Source organism: Cebus imitator, unplaced genomic scaffold (genome assembly GCF_001604975.1).
Source record: "Cebus imitator isolate Cc_AM_T3 unplaced genomic scaffold, Cebus_imitator-1.0 Scaffold142, whole genome shotgun sequence".
NCBI lineage: Eukaryota > Metazoa > Chordata > Mammalia > Primates > Cebidae > Cebus > Cebus imitator.
The window spans coordinates 4,545,906-4,557,348 of record NW_016107457.1 but is presented as its reverse complement, the minus strand read 5'-3'; the positions used below and the strand labels follow the sequence as shown (position 1 = coordinate 4,557,348).

At 39.5% G+C, this 11,443-nt stretch overlaps 1 long non-coding RNA gene across 1 annotated transcript in view; it reads left to right on the top strand.

Annotated features, from left to right (window-relative positions):
• Positions 1–288: 288 nt before the first annotated feature.
• Positions 289–11,443, top strand: part of LOC108313784 — a 15,371-nt gene continuing 4,216 nt past the window's right edge. The window contains exons 1-3 of the long non-coding RNA XR_001829228.2: positions 289–356; positions 1,207–1,265; positions 1,982–2,062. This is a non-coding gene — a long non-coding RNA (uncharacterized LOC108313784). The remainder of the gene's footprint in view (positions 357–1,206; positions 1,266–1,981; positions 2,063–11,443) is intronic.

Here is an 11,443-nt window from a genome sequence, read left to right as displayed (position 1 = left end):
GGGGACATAAGGAAGGAGCAGATTCTCATCTTCACCAGAGAACCAGTCCTAACTGTCTGTATACAGGATTTCTTTATATTTTGTTTGAAAAGAGGGTTCCACTGCTAAAGTGTGCCAAGTCTGAGAAATCACTCCACTAAAATTATAAACGTGATGTGAATAATGTCTATGTCTGAAATGTTTATCGAAGTATCTTAGGAGCCAGACACCAGTTCAACTATTAATGAAATGTAAAAACACTTCAAAGAACAGAAGAGTGTTTATTCTTAAGTCACATTTTTTTTTCAGGTGTTAGGTGAGCTCTAAGGAGATATGTGAATTCAAATATTAGCACCCATGAAAAATATGTGTCATAGGTAAGAATCCCAGGTCACAGGTGCAAGTTTAGTAAATTAAAAAAAAAAATTTTTTTTTTTTGCAACTGACATTTTCTAGATCATATCTCATTACCTTGATATCTAATATTAAGGAGACTGTTCTTGCCCTGGTTGGGCCTAATTTGGTGGGAGTGGGTTAGGCAGTTCTAAGGCCTCAGGCAAGGGCTCTGGTCCTGGTGCTTGTCTGACCTCACTGGCATCCTCTGGGATACCCTCTGTCTCACCCAGGCTCGGGACATAAGTACACACAGAGCCCTTTCATTCCTAACTATAAAGCCTCTTGGGTCCAGCTTTCTATCAATGGCCTTTGACCATCACTTGGTCTCTCTAGAAAGCATCCTGTTGCTCCTCCATCCCTCCTGGGTTTCAGGAATCATGTAAGGGTGTCTCAGGCTTCTCTGTTCAGACACCCCTTCCTTCCATCATTTCTACTCCATTTCTTCCCCACCACGCTGCCAAGCGGGCATCTGTGAAGCTTGCCGCCTCTCCTAGCTCCACAGTGGAAGTGAGGCACAGCTCTTCCCTGCTGCTGGATCCCCAGAGCTTTCTCAAAGGACCAGCCCCCGCAGTGGGGACCCAAGCATAGGATCCCTCTGCTTTCTTAAGGAGAGATTTCAATCAAAGGGGGTCAAAACTGTCTAAAACGGAGAACATTTCTTCTAAAACTATTGTTCTGTTCTGGAGCCTTTAGAATCCAGGCTTTTGCAACCCATCAAAACTCTCTTCTTTTTTCCCTCAAGGCAATTGTTTACAATGGCCTATTTTAAAGCCAAATGCAGAGAATTGCCCGCTCAGTCTTCCTTTCTCTTCTGTGATTTCTTCCCAGGAGCTGCTCCGGTGGAGGTGAGGAGAGTCACAGGAGACAAAGGAGGATGGGGAAATAAACAAGTCAGTTAATATATCAATATTGTATCTTTCTACACATGCATATTGATCAGGTTCTGTACACAATAAAGTACAAAATAAAATGTACAAAATAAAAGTGTGAGGCCCCTTATTAAAAAATTATTGGGTTACTGCAAAAATAATTGTGGTTTTTGCCATCACTTAAGAAAAATGGCAAAACCGCAATTACTTTTGCCCCAACCTAATACAATGAATTTCAAGACAGCTACAGCAGAGTGTTAAACCATACATGAGGCCCTTCTGAATACAGTGGCGCTGTGTGACTACACATGTCCACACACACGAAGCTGGCCCTGACTTTAGCTCTTACAACACATCTGTATTTGATTTTTGTTGGAGTGTTATTTGTACTGCCATCCCTCAGTATCCCTGGGGAATTGATTCTGATCCTCCCCTCGTCCCCAGATACCAAAATCTGTGGATGCTTAAGTCCTTGATATAAAACGGTATAGTATTTGCATATAACCTATGAACCTCCTCATGAACATCCTCCTGTGTACTTTAAATCATATCTAGGTTACTTATAACACTTAGTACAATGTAAGTGCTATGTAAATAGTTGTTATACTTTTATATTATAAAATTTAGATTATTTTTATTATGGTTAAATATAAACATTGTATTGTTTTTATTGTTGTTTTGTCATTGTTTATTGGCTTTTCCAAATATTTTTGATCCACGATTTGTTGAATCCACAGATGCAGAAAATTATCAAAATAATTTGGAAGACAATTTAAGTAGCAACAGGAATTTATAATATAAGCTACACAATAGAATAGGTAACTATGCAGTTTTTTATAATCGTGTGGATATTAAATGTTAATTTTCTATTATCACTGATGGGTACATAAGAGTTTTATATATTGTCCTTTGTACTTTTCTAAGTTTTTTTCTGAATTTTATTTTTAAAATATTTGAAGACCACTGGGCATGGTGGCTCATGCCTGTAATCCCAGCACTTTGGGAAGCCAAGGCAGGAGGATCATGAGGTCAAGAGATCGAGACCATCCTGGCCAACATGGTGAAACGTCGTCTGTACTAAAAATACAAAAATTAGCTCGGCGTGTTGGCATGTGCCTGTAGTCCCAGCTACCCAGGAGGCTGAGGCAGGAGAATTGCTTGAACCCGGGAGGCGGAGGTTGCAGTGAGCCGAGATCGCGCCACTGCACTCCAGCCTGGCACCTGGTGACACAGTGAGACTCTGTCTCAAAAAATTTAATTAAGTCCTAGTTTTAATGATGTTTCAGGATCGTTTTTGAACTATTCTGGGGGGACAAGCTGGGATTTAATTCAACAGCATGATGGCTTGCTTTGTGGGCTCACAACTAGTCAGATGAGGAGGGGCTCAGAAAATTTTAAATGGAAGATAAAATTCCCATCCGTACTACCACCAATAGCTCAGTGATGGTTTCTTTTTCTTCTAATAACCAGATAATTGTCTGGGATCACTAGTTTATTCAGCTAGTTCAGACTCAGTCTAGCAAACAGGTAAGCAAAGATAACTTATGTGGCTCTTCTGTAACTATCTTTTCTCAAGTCTCAAAATTTAGTCTTTGAAGTCCATACTGTCTGTTCGATAGAATGCTGACCTCTTCCACAGCAATAACAGATTTTATTCAAGGTAACAATGTACTCAGAAAAATGCCACCTCTCCATCTCCTTTGTGACTAAATTCTGGCCAAAAAGATATGAGTTAATGCCATATGGGAGTTCCGGTAGAACAACTTAGAGAAAGCTAACGCCCCTTCCCCTTTTCTTTGTCTCATTTCCTGAAATGTGGATATAATATCTGGAGATCTGGCAGCTGTGAAAGGAAAGTAAATCTTGGGGCCCTAAAATCACTAGGCCAAGGGAAAAGTCAAGCTGGGAACTATGTCAGACAAACCTGCCTTTCATTTTATAAGATAGCTACAAAGACAAAAAGCTACATACCTCCCTCACAATTTATCGATAAGGAAGTTCCCTGAGGACAAAGGACAGATAGAACTCATCATCTGAGACAAATGCATATCTGATTGCTTCCTCTGCCTTTTGTTTGTGTAAAAATGAAGATTCCCTGAGCCAAACTAAATTGTGCATTCAGTGGAAGGCTGATCAAGCACTCAAAAGAATACAACCTTTTGTTTCTTATCTACTTATGACCTGGAAGCCCCCACCTCAAGTTGTCACAAACCAATGTACATCTTACACATATTGATTGATGGCTTATGTCTTCCTAAAATGTAGAAAAGCAAGCAAAATGTATAAAAACCCTAACCACCTTGGACACATGTTGTCAGGACCTCCTGAGGCTGTGTCACAGGCACATCCCTAATCTTGGCAGAATAAACTTTCTAAACTGACTGAGACCTGTCTCAGATATCTTTTGGTTGACACAACCATCTTGGATCATAAGATGCATCTTCAAAGACTGTAAGACCTCAAGGTTGAAAGCCACCCCAGAGGAATAGAAAGAAGAAGAGAACCAGGGACCACGGTCCCTTATGACTTAACGGAACCTCTGTATCTGTTTTCAGTTCTGGAAAGTCTGCCTCCAGATTTCTTTCTTTTTTTATTTCCTTTTTTCTTTTTTTTGAGACAGGGTCTTAGTCTGTCACCCATGCTGGAATGCAGTGGTGCAATTATAGCTCACTGCAGCCTCAACCTCTTCAGGGTCAGGAGATCCTCCCACCTCAGCCTCCTAAGTAGCTGGGACTATATGCGTGCAGCTGGCTACTTTTTGTATTTTTTGTAGAGACAAGGTTTCACCATGTTGCCCAAGCTGGCAGATTTCTTTTATGTAGAAACTATCCTTGTGTTTTTTAAGCCACTTGTACTTAGGCCTCTTTTAATATCAACCTGGTTTAATGTCTAATGGATATTTAACCAAGTACCTTCATTTTCCTATGAGACAGTTTAATTATTTTCTCTCTCTTTTTCTCTTTCCTTCTTTTCTTCACTTCCTACTTAGCTCTTTAGAGATGCAATTATAGCCTTTTACCTCCTCTTCACCAGACACTTCCTACAGGACAAGTTCATCTATGTGCTTAGAATCTCCAGAGCAGATCTCTCGCCCACCAGGAGATTGCCTTGACAAATAGCAGTCAATTTATAACCCAAAGTATACCCACTAGAGTTTTTAGCCACCTTTATAACCTATTTCTGCTCATGAAGATGCTAACATTACTGCCCAACAGATAAGTCACCAAAGTGCAGACCCCCAACTTGCTTACTTCTACCTCGATGCAGGCTTCTCCCTTCAAAAGCACCCACTTTCTCTCCAAAAGCAAAATGATACCCTTAAGGCAGGAATCCTGTACTTCTTCCCCTAAGGTATCTTTGCAATACAAAGTCCTTTCTTTATAGCAGCCCTTGCTCTTGTTAATTGGACTCTTTAAGTGGTGAACATTTTGCATTACAGATGCAATTATGGATGGGAATTTGCCCATTCATTCATAGATTATTACTGAACATCCAGGCTCCAGACATTATGCTAAGCATTGAGTATTCTGGTGCCAGATGCTGGCATAACAAAAGCAAAAAATAGTAATTACTGTTACCATTATGGATACTGTGTTAGCCCCCTTTTCCTCTTGTCCCTACAAATCTACTCTCCACACACCTCACTTTGGGCCTCTAGGAGGCTGACCCCTATGGATGCCACGAGTGGGCTCCCTTACGCTTTAGCTCCAGTTGGATCTGGTCAGGGAAGAGAACCAGCAGGAGCTGGTTGTTTTCATGTTCTGATAAAGGCATATCTGCGACTGCATAATTTATAAAGAAAAAGAGGTTTAATGGATTCACAGTTCCACATGGCTGGGGAGGTCTCATAATCGGGGCAGAAGGCTAAGGGCACTTCTTACATGGCAGTGGCAAGAGAGAATGAGAATCAGCAAAAGGGGTCTCTCCTTATAAAACCATCAGACCCCATGAGACTTACAAGAATAGAATGGCAGAAACTATCCCATGATTCAATTATCTCCGCTGGGGTCCCTCCCACAACATGTGGGAATTATGGGAGCTACAATTCAAGAGGAGATTTGGGTGGGGACACAGCCACACCATATCAGCTCCCCACTGCAGGATTGCTGTAAACTGGCTTTTTCTGGCTTCCAGTCAGGCAGACCTCTCCACACTCTCCTCTGTCTTCAGGTTCTCCCAGCTGCCCCTTTTCTCATGTCTGTGGGCCTCAGGTAGTCATTGTGGTCAGCCGTACTGAGCTTGGGGTTTCATTATATTCTATCCATGTCTTTACAAAAAGTCCCTTTTCAAAACACTCCTCAAATTAATTCATTGCAGTGTGCTATCTGTTTCTTTCTGGAAACTGAAGAACTGTTTTTTTGTTTTTTGTTTTTTGTTTTTTTTTGAGATGAAGCCTTGCACTGTCACCTGGGCTGGAGCGCAGTGGCAAGATCTCGGCTCACTGCAACCTCCACCTCCTGGGTTCAAGTGATTCTCCTCCTCAACCACTGGAGTACTTGGGATTATAGGCACACGCCATGACACCCAGCTAATTTTTTGTATTTTTAGTAGAGACAGTGTTTCACTATGTTGGCCAGGCTGGTCTTGAACTCCTGACCTCGTGATCTGCCCACCTCACCCTCCCAAAGTGATGGGATTACAGGCATGAGCCACTGTGCCAGGACCAAAAAACTTCTTATGAAGTGTTTCTTTTTGACAGATACTGCCAGGTATACCATTTCATTGAATCTTTACAGTCTTGTTTACATTTGTCTACGTTTGAATCTTTACAAGCTTGTCTGCATTTGTCTAGTAAGGCTGAAAAATAGAGAGGCTGCGTGAATTTTGTAACCAAGGTGTTGATTAGGTTCTTTTGTTTTCTTAACCTGGCACACATAGAGAGATAGGCTGGTCCTTACCCAAAACAATACGTGCAGGATTTATCATGGTGTACTCTTCCATCTTGCTCTCCATCCCAGCTTTCCTTTCTGTGTCTTTTGCTCGCAATATCCTGTTGCTACCCCTTAGAGTTCAAGGTTCCCTGTGGCGGTGTCTCTCTGTTCTGTCATCCCAGCAGTGCTCCTTGCTGGGGTTATACTCCCTGTGTCACAAGCTCTCAGAACACTGTCCTCCCTTCCCTTCAGTGATGGCAAGTTACCCAGATAATAATACTGAGCTCTGCAGCACGTGCTGATAATCATTCATTATGACCTCTCCAAGGGTAGTAAGAACTCTAATTGACCCGTTACCTTAATTTAATGATTAATATTCCAGTGATTTTGTCATGTTTATGCAATCGGCCTTTATCATACATATTAGTGAGATTCAAGACTGACAGGAGTCATTTTATCCAAGCAATATTTACTGAACACCGCACCAGTCTCCACACCAGGTACACTATTGAGCATGATGGTCATGGTCATTGATCTGATTGGGGTTATAACTTGACAGGAAATAATTATCAACCAATAATCCATTTGTTTCTTTTCTATAAATGACTTCGGCTTCTGTTCCCATCTTATTCCTAACAAGAACTATCAACAGAGAAAACATCAAAAGCCATATGACTTAGTCTCTTGCAGAGGACAGGAGTTAAGCTGTGACAGGAACAGGAAGGAATCAGGGAACTATGACAATCCAGAGGCATGAACAGTGTAGGTCCCAGTTAAGCAGAGTAGCACTGTTTCTGTAAGAGCACCAGTAACATCGGCTTTTGCAATTGCTACAAAATTGCCAAAATGATTTTTTAAAGACGTTTCCTCACTTTTTTGTGTTGTTTATTTTATTTTGTTTGAGAATATTGCTTTCATTATTCCATGAATTTTTTTCAAGCACTACACTTTCCAGGGAGCATTTTATATAACATTTTATTTAAAGATCAAACTAAACACAAGTAGGAATGTGAGAAAGGTTTTGAAAAAGAAATAAGCCATTTAGGATATATTGACGTGGATGATTTCTGAGGTTCTTTAGAGCTAATTAATCAAAATGCATCATCAATTCAGTTATAAAAATTCGATTTCTTCAGATAAATCACTTGTAGAACTTGTGAATCAAAGAACTTTAATGATTGAATTAACACAGTGAATATTTTTAAAGGTGCAAGAGGGATATTTTAAACTTTCTATTTTCATTTTAATTTAAATACATAAAGGCTTTGCTTCAACTCGAGAAATTCTAGCTGTAGGTACAACCTTTTCAAATCATTTTCTTCTTTAAAAATTTCTAATTTTAGCAAAAGCATCTTCAGTTTATCCACAAACCATTTACTTTTCATAATCCATAATCTAAATTAGAAAGCGCTTTTCTTTTGTAATAGAGAAAGCTAATTTATCTGACATTGTCTTCATAGAATAGTGTGTTACAGCAAGCTAAAATTCTGGAAAGAGTGATCATTTTTATTATGAATTGATTATTATGAATGAATTATTTGTTTTCACATCTATAAAATACAAGCAAAAATATTTCACATAAATGTATACTGATGATTATTTAATCTTTGGTGATTCACATAGCATCACAACATCACACTGTAAATGTTTATTCTCACTATCTACAATAATAGATACAAATGATGACAAATACTGGTTTGCGTCTCTAATAATGCATTGAGAAAGCTTTTAAAATCAATCTTTTATATGATATTTTACTTTCATTTGTCTCAAACACATCTTTAAAGAAAAGTGCACACACACATAGTTATGTATTTATTCTCCCACTTTTGATGGTTTCATTTTTTGACTTTACTGTGGGTTTATTAGTGCATAACCGCACCCTAGGTACTTATTTATTTCTCCAAATCAGAGCTGAGCTCTTTGTGACTATGGCCTGAAGCTTGACTTCTTGAAGCTCTGTATAACAAGCTACTAGCACAGGAGTCCAACTGAAAGACAACACTCAATAAATATTTATCAAGAAAATACATAATAGACAGTGTTTCATAGCAGTTCACTTATATTGATTAGTTTTGTTCTTTTTTTCACAACAACCTTATGAATGAGGAAAGTCAACTAAAAAATTGAGGTTTAGAATATTTATCACTTCTGCAACTATGGCCTTATGTGGAGGAACCAGGACTCAGCTCTTCTGACTGAATCCTGTCTTCTTTTCACTCCTTGACCCTCCTCCTCTCACAGATGGTGGAAAAAAAAACAAGAAAATAGCTTTGAGCAGTTTTGTCGTTGGTTACTCTGGCAAATTAAACATGTGTTAGAGTGTGTTAGTTCATTCTTCCGTTCATTTATTCTCCAGCACTGTGCCTTTTTCATTTGCTTTGCAATATTTATTCCACTTTGCAATTTCACACATACGTGCATATTTACTTATTTGTTATCTATTTCTTCTTCTAGACTGTAAGTCCACAGGGATAGGGAGCAGGTTAGTTTAATTGCCAGTGTGTGTTACCCAGAGCCCAGCCTAGTGCCTTGCACATCGTGGATATGGGGAAGTTGAAATTTTTCCCTCTGAAGGTTCAAGTCTAAATCTACTGAAATGAATTGATAATAGATCAACAGGAGAAAAGCATACAAATGTATTAATGCACACATGGATACAGGAATCTTGCAAATATGAGACTCAATGAACAGCCAGATGATTGAAGCTTTTATACCAATACAGGAAGTAATAGAGGCTGAGAACCTGGTGACAGGTTATGAGAGGGAGAGGGAGAAAAGGCATGGTGAGCAAAGGCTGTCTTGGTATGCAGATGAAGCCTCACAGGTAGCAGCCATCAGAAAGAATAGATGGTAGTCTGTGATAGCAGTTTCTCTGTTGGACCTTTTAAAAGTGTCAGACATTAAGTTTTCTTTTTCTATGAGTTAATATTTCCTAGATCTGGATAAGAAGACTCCTCAGAAAGCCTGTGCCTCTGCTGTTTACTTCACTAAGATAGATTTTCTCTACAGATGGAAATCTGCCTTACAGAGGACTGTTTTTAGGGCTGTTTCTGTGTGTGCAACTCCTCTGAATATCCATCTCAAAATGTGCTAAATAACTATGACATCAGATGACAATGTTTAGACCAATCACTGACCAGGGGACATCATGACAGCTAAAGAGCTCTTTTTAAAACAAATTGCAAATAATGTTTTCAAACCCTCCAGCAGTTTCCCATTGTAGGTAGGATAAAAGCCAAAGTGTAGTGGGCCTACACAATCTGACCTCCTCCCACTCAGCTTCTGTATTCCCTGTCTGATTGGGTCTCCTTCTGTCCTTCCTGTCTCTGTTTTAAACACTCTGGCGTCTTTGTTGGTCTTTGAATACACCCAGCCTGACTTTTCGTCAAGGCCTTCCAGCCTCCAGATATTGGCATGACTCACTCCCTTCTCATAGGGGTCCCCTCTAACCATCCTGTGTAAAAGAACCACCGTCTCTGACCTCTCAACACATTATTTCCTAGCTCACTTTGCTTAATTGTTCTCACTAGTCCACCTACTGACATAGTCTCTTCGTTTATGTACTTAGTTATCATTCATTCCTCCCACTAAAATATATGCTCCTTGAGGGCAAGAGCTTTATCTGTTTCATTCAGTGCTATATCCTTAATGCTTAGAATTATGCCTGATTCATAGTAAGTACTCAATTAACAATTGTTGAATAAATGAATGGATTACTACACTAGTCTAAAGTCTTATGATTCACCCTTAGGGTTGAAGAAGAGACCTCTCTTTCCTATGGTCATGGATCTGTCCTTTCTAACTGAAGAAGTCTATTAGCAAGGAAGGGAAGGAGGGAATGGCTGCTGAGTAGGTAGCTTGTAGCAGCTGCCACAACATTCTTACTTGGAAAATTGAAACAGTAGAAATCTTCTGTTGGTTCCACCCCATTTTTTAAAAACTAAAACCAAAATTATAGTATGTAGAAAACTTCCTAGCAACCAACATTATTGCTACTCTATCTTTTCATCTTTGCCCTTCAACAGGACTAGTGACCTTGGTCCTCTCCCCTTCTGCATTGGATGGTCCTTCCAGCTGCACAATACTTCTTAGCTGTCAGCCTTCTCTGTGTCGACTCCCTGAGAGTCGACTCCCTCCACTTCCCAGGGCTACCCTGTGGGCAGCTCCTTTTCCACACCCCAATTCCCGCCTGCTATGGAATATAGAACCCCCCCAAAATAAGGCGCTCTCCTGTACATCTTGATCGTAAATCCTTAAGAAGCAAACCATTAATAATGGTTTATAGCAGTCCCTTGAAACAAAATACATTGGAAGGCATATGCAAGAAAACATCTAGTAAGGAAATAATTTCAAATTTATTTAAGTAGAATTCCTAGAAGATAAATTCTCATTCTATTTATTTACTGATTAGAATTAAGATTTTAGACCTTTATCAGCCACTGCCACTGGAAATGTAATTAGATTCAAAATAACAGATTCTAAATTTATCTTTTAACTCTCACAAATTGTATTCTGCCTCTAAACTTTATCCCTGAACTTTCATGCCTTTTCCCTGGTTGTTACAAACTTGCATTTACCTTTATGATTAACCTCAAACACTTCTTTCTTTTAAGCAAAACAGTGATATAATGCCAGGAAACTGGGAGCATGGTGCCTGATTCTGTGTTGCACAATTTGGAGAGTGAATGTACTCACAATGCAGAGAACAGTCAGCGGGGCTGTGAGTGGGAAACAAGAGCAAGGAGGACAGATCCCCTGTCCCTGGCATGCATGGAACATGTGTTCCTTTATATTAAATGGAAAATCAGCCTCACCACAGTATGATAAACCAAATTCTGAGGTATAATTGCATAGTTAATATTCAAAATAAATAGTATGCTCTGTAAAAACAAACAGTTTTCTCTTGGCAAGTGGGACTTCATTTTTGAAATTTTATATAAGATTAAATAACCTCTTATCATCATTTCAACACTGAAATTCAAGACAGGTCTAAAGGTGTTTTGTACTCATTTGGTCTTAATAATTAACAGGGAGATGGCCCTCTTATGCCCTGCCCCTGGCATGGTTCCCCAGGTGCATGTATGCATGGACATGTGTGGTGGACATACGTTCCTTAAACTAAGATTTGAGTGCCTATGAGTGGGAAGTCTAGGTGGAAATTATGGGGTTCGAGATTTATGGGGTCCCTGCTTTCAGGGAGCTTACATTGTGGTAGGAAGTGACAGTAAATAACCATCATACAAGCAGAAAAATATCAGATGTAGATGAATGTTATATCCTCTGTACTAGAGGAACAAACAGGTTGATTTTTTTTTTTTTTTTTTT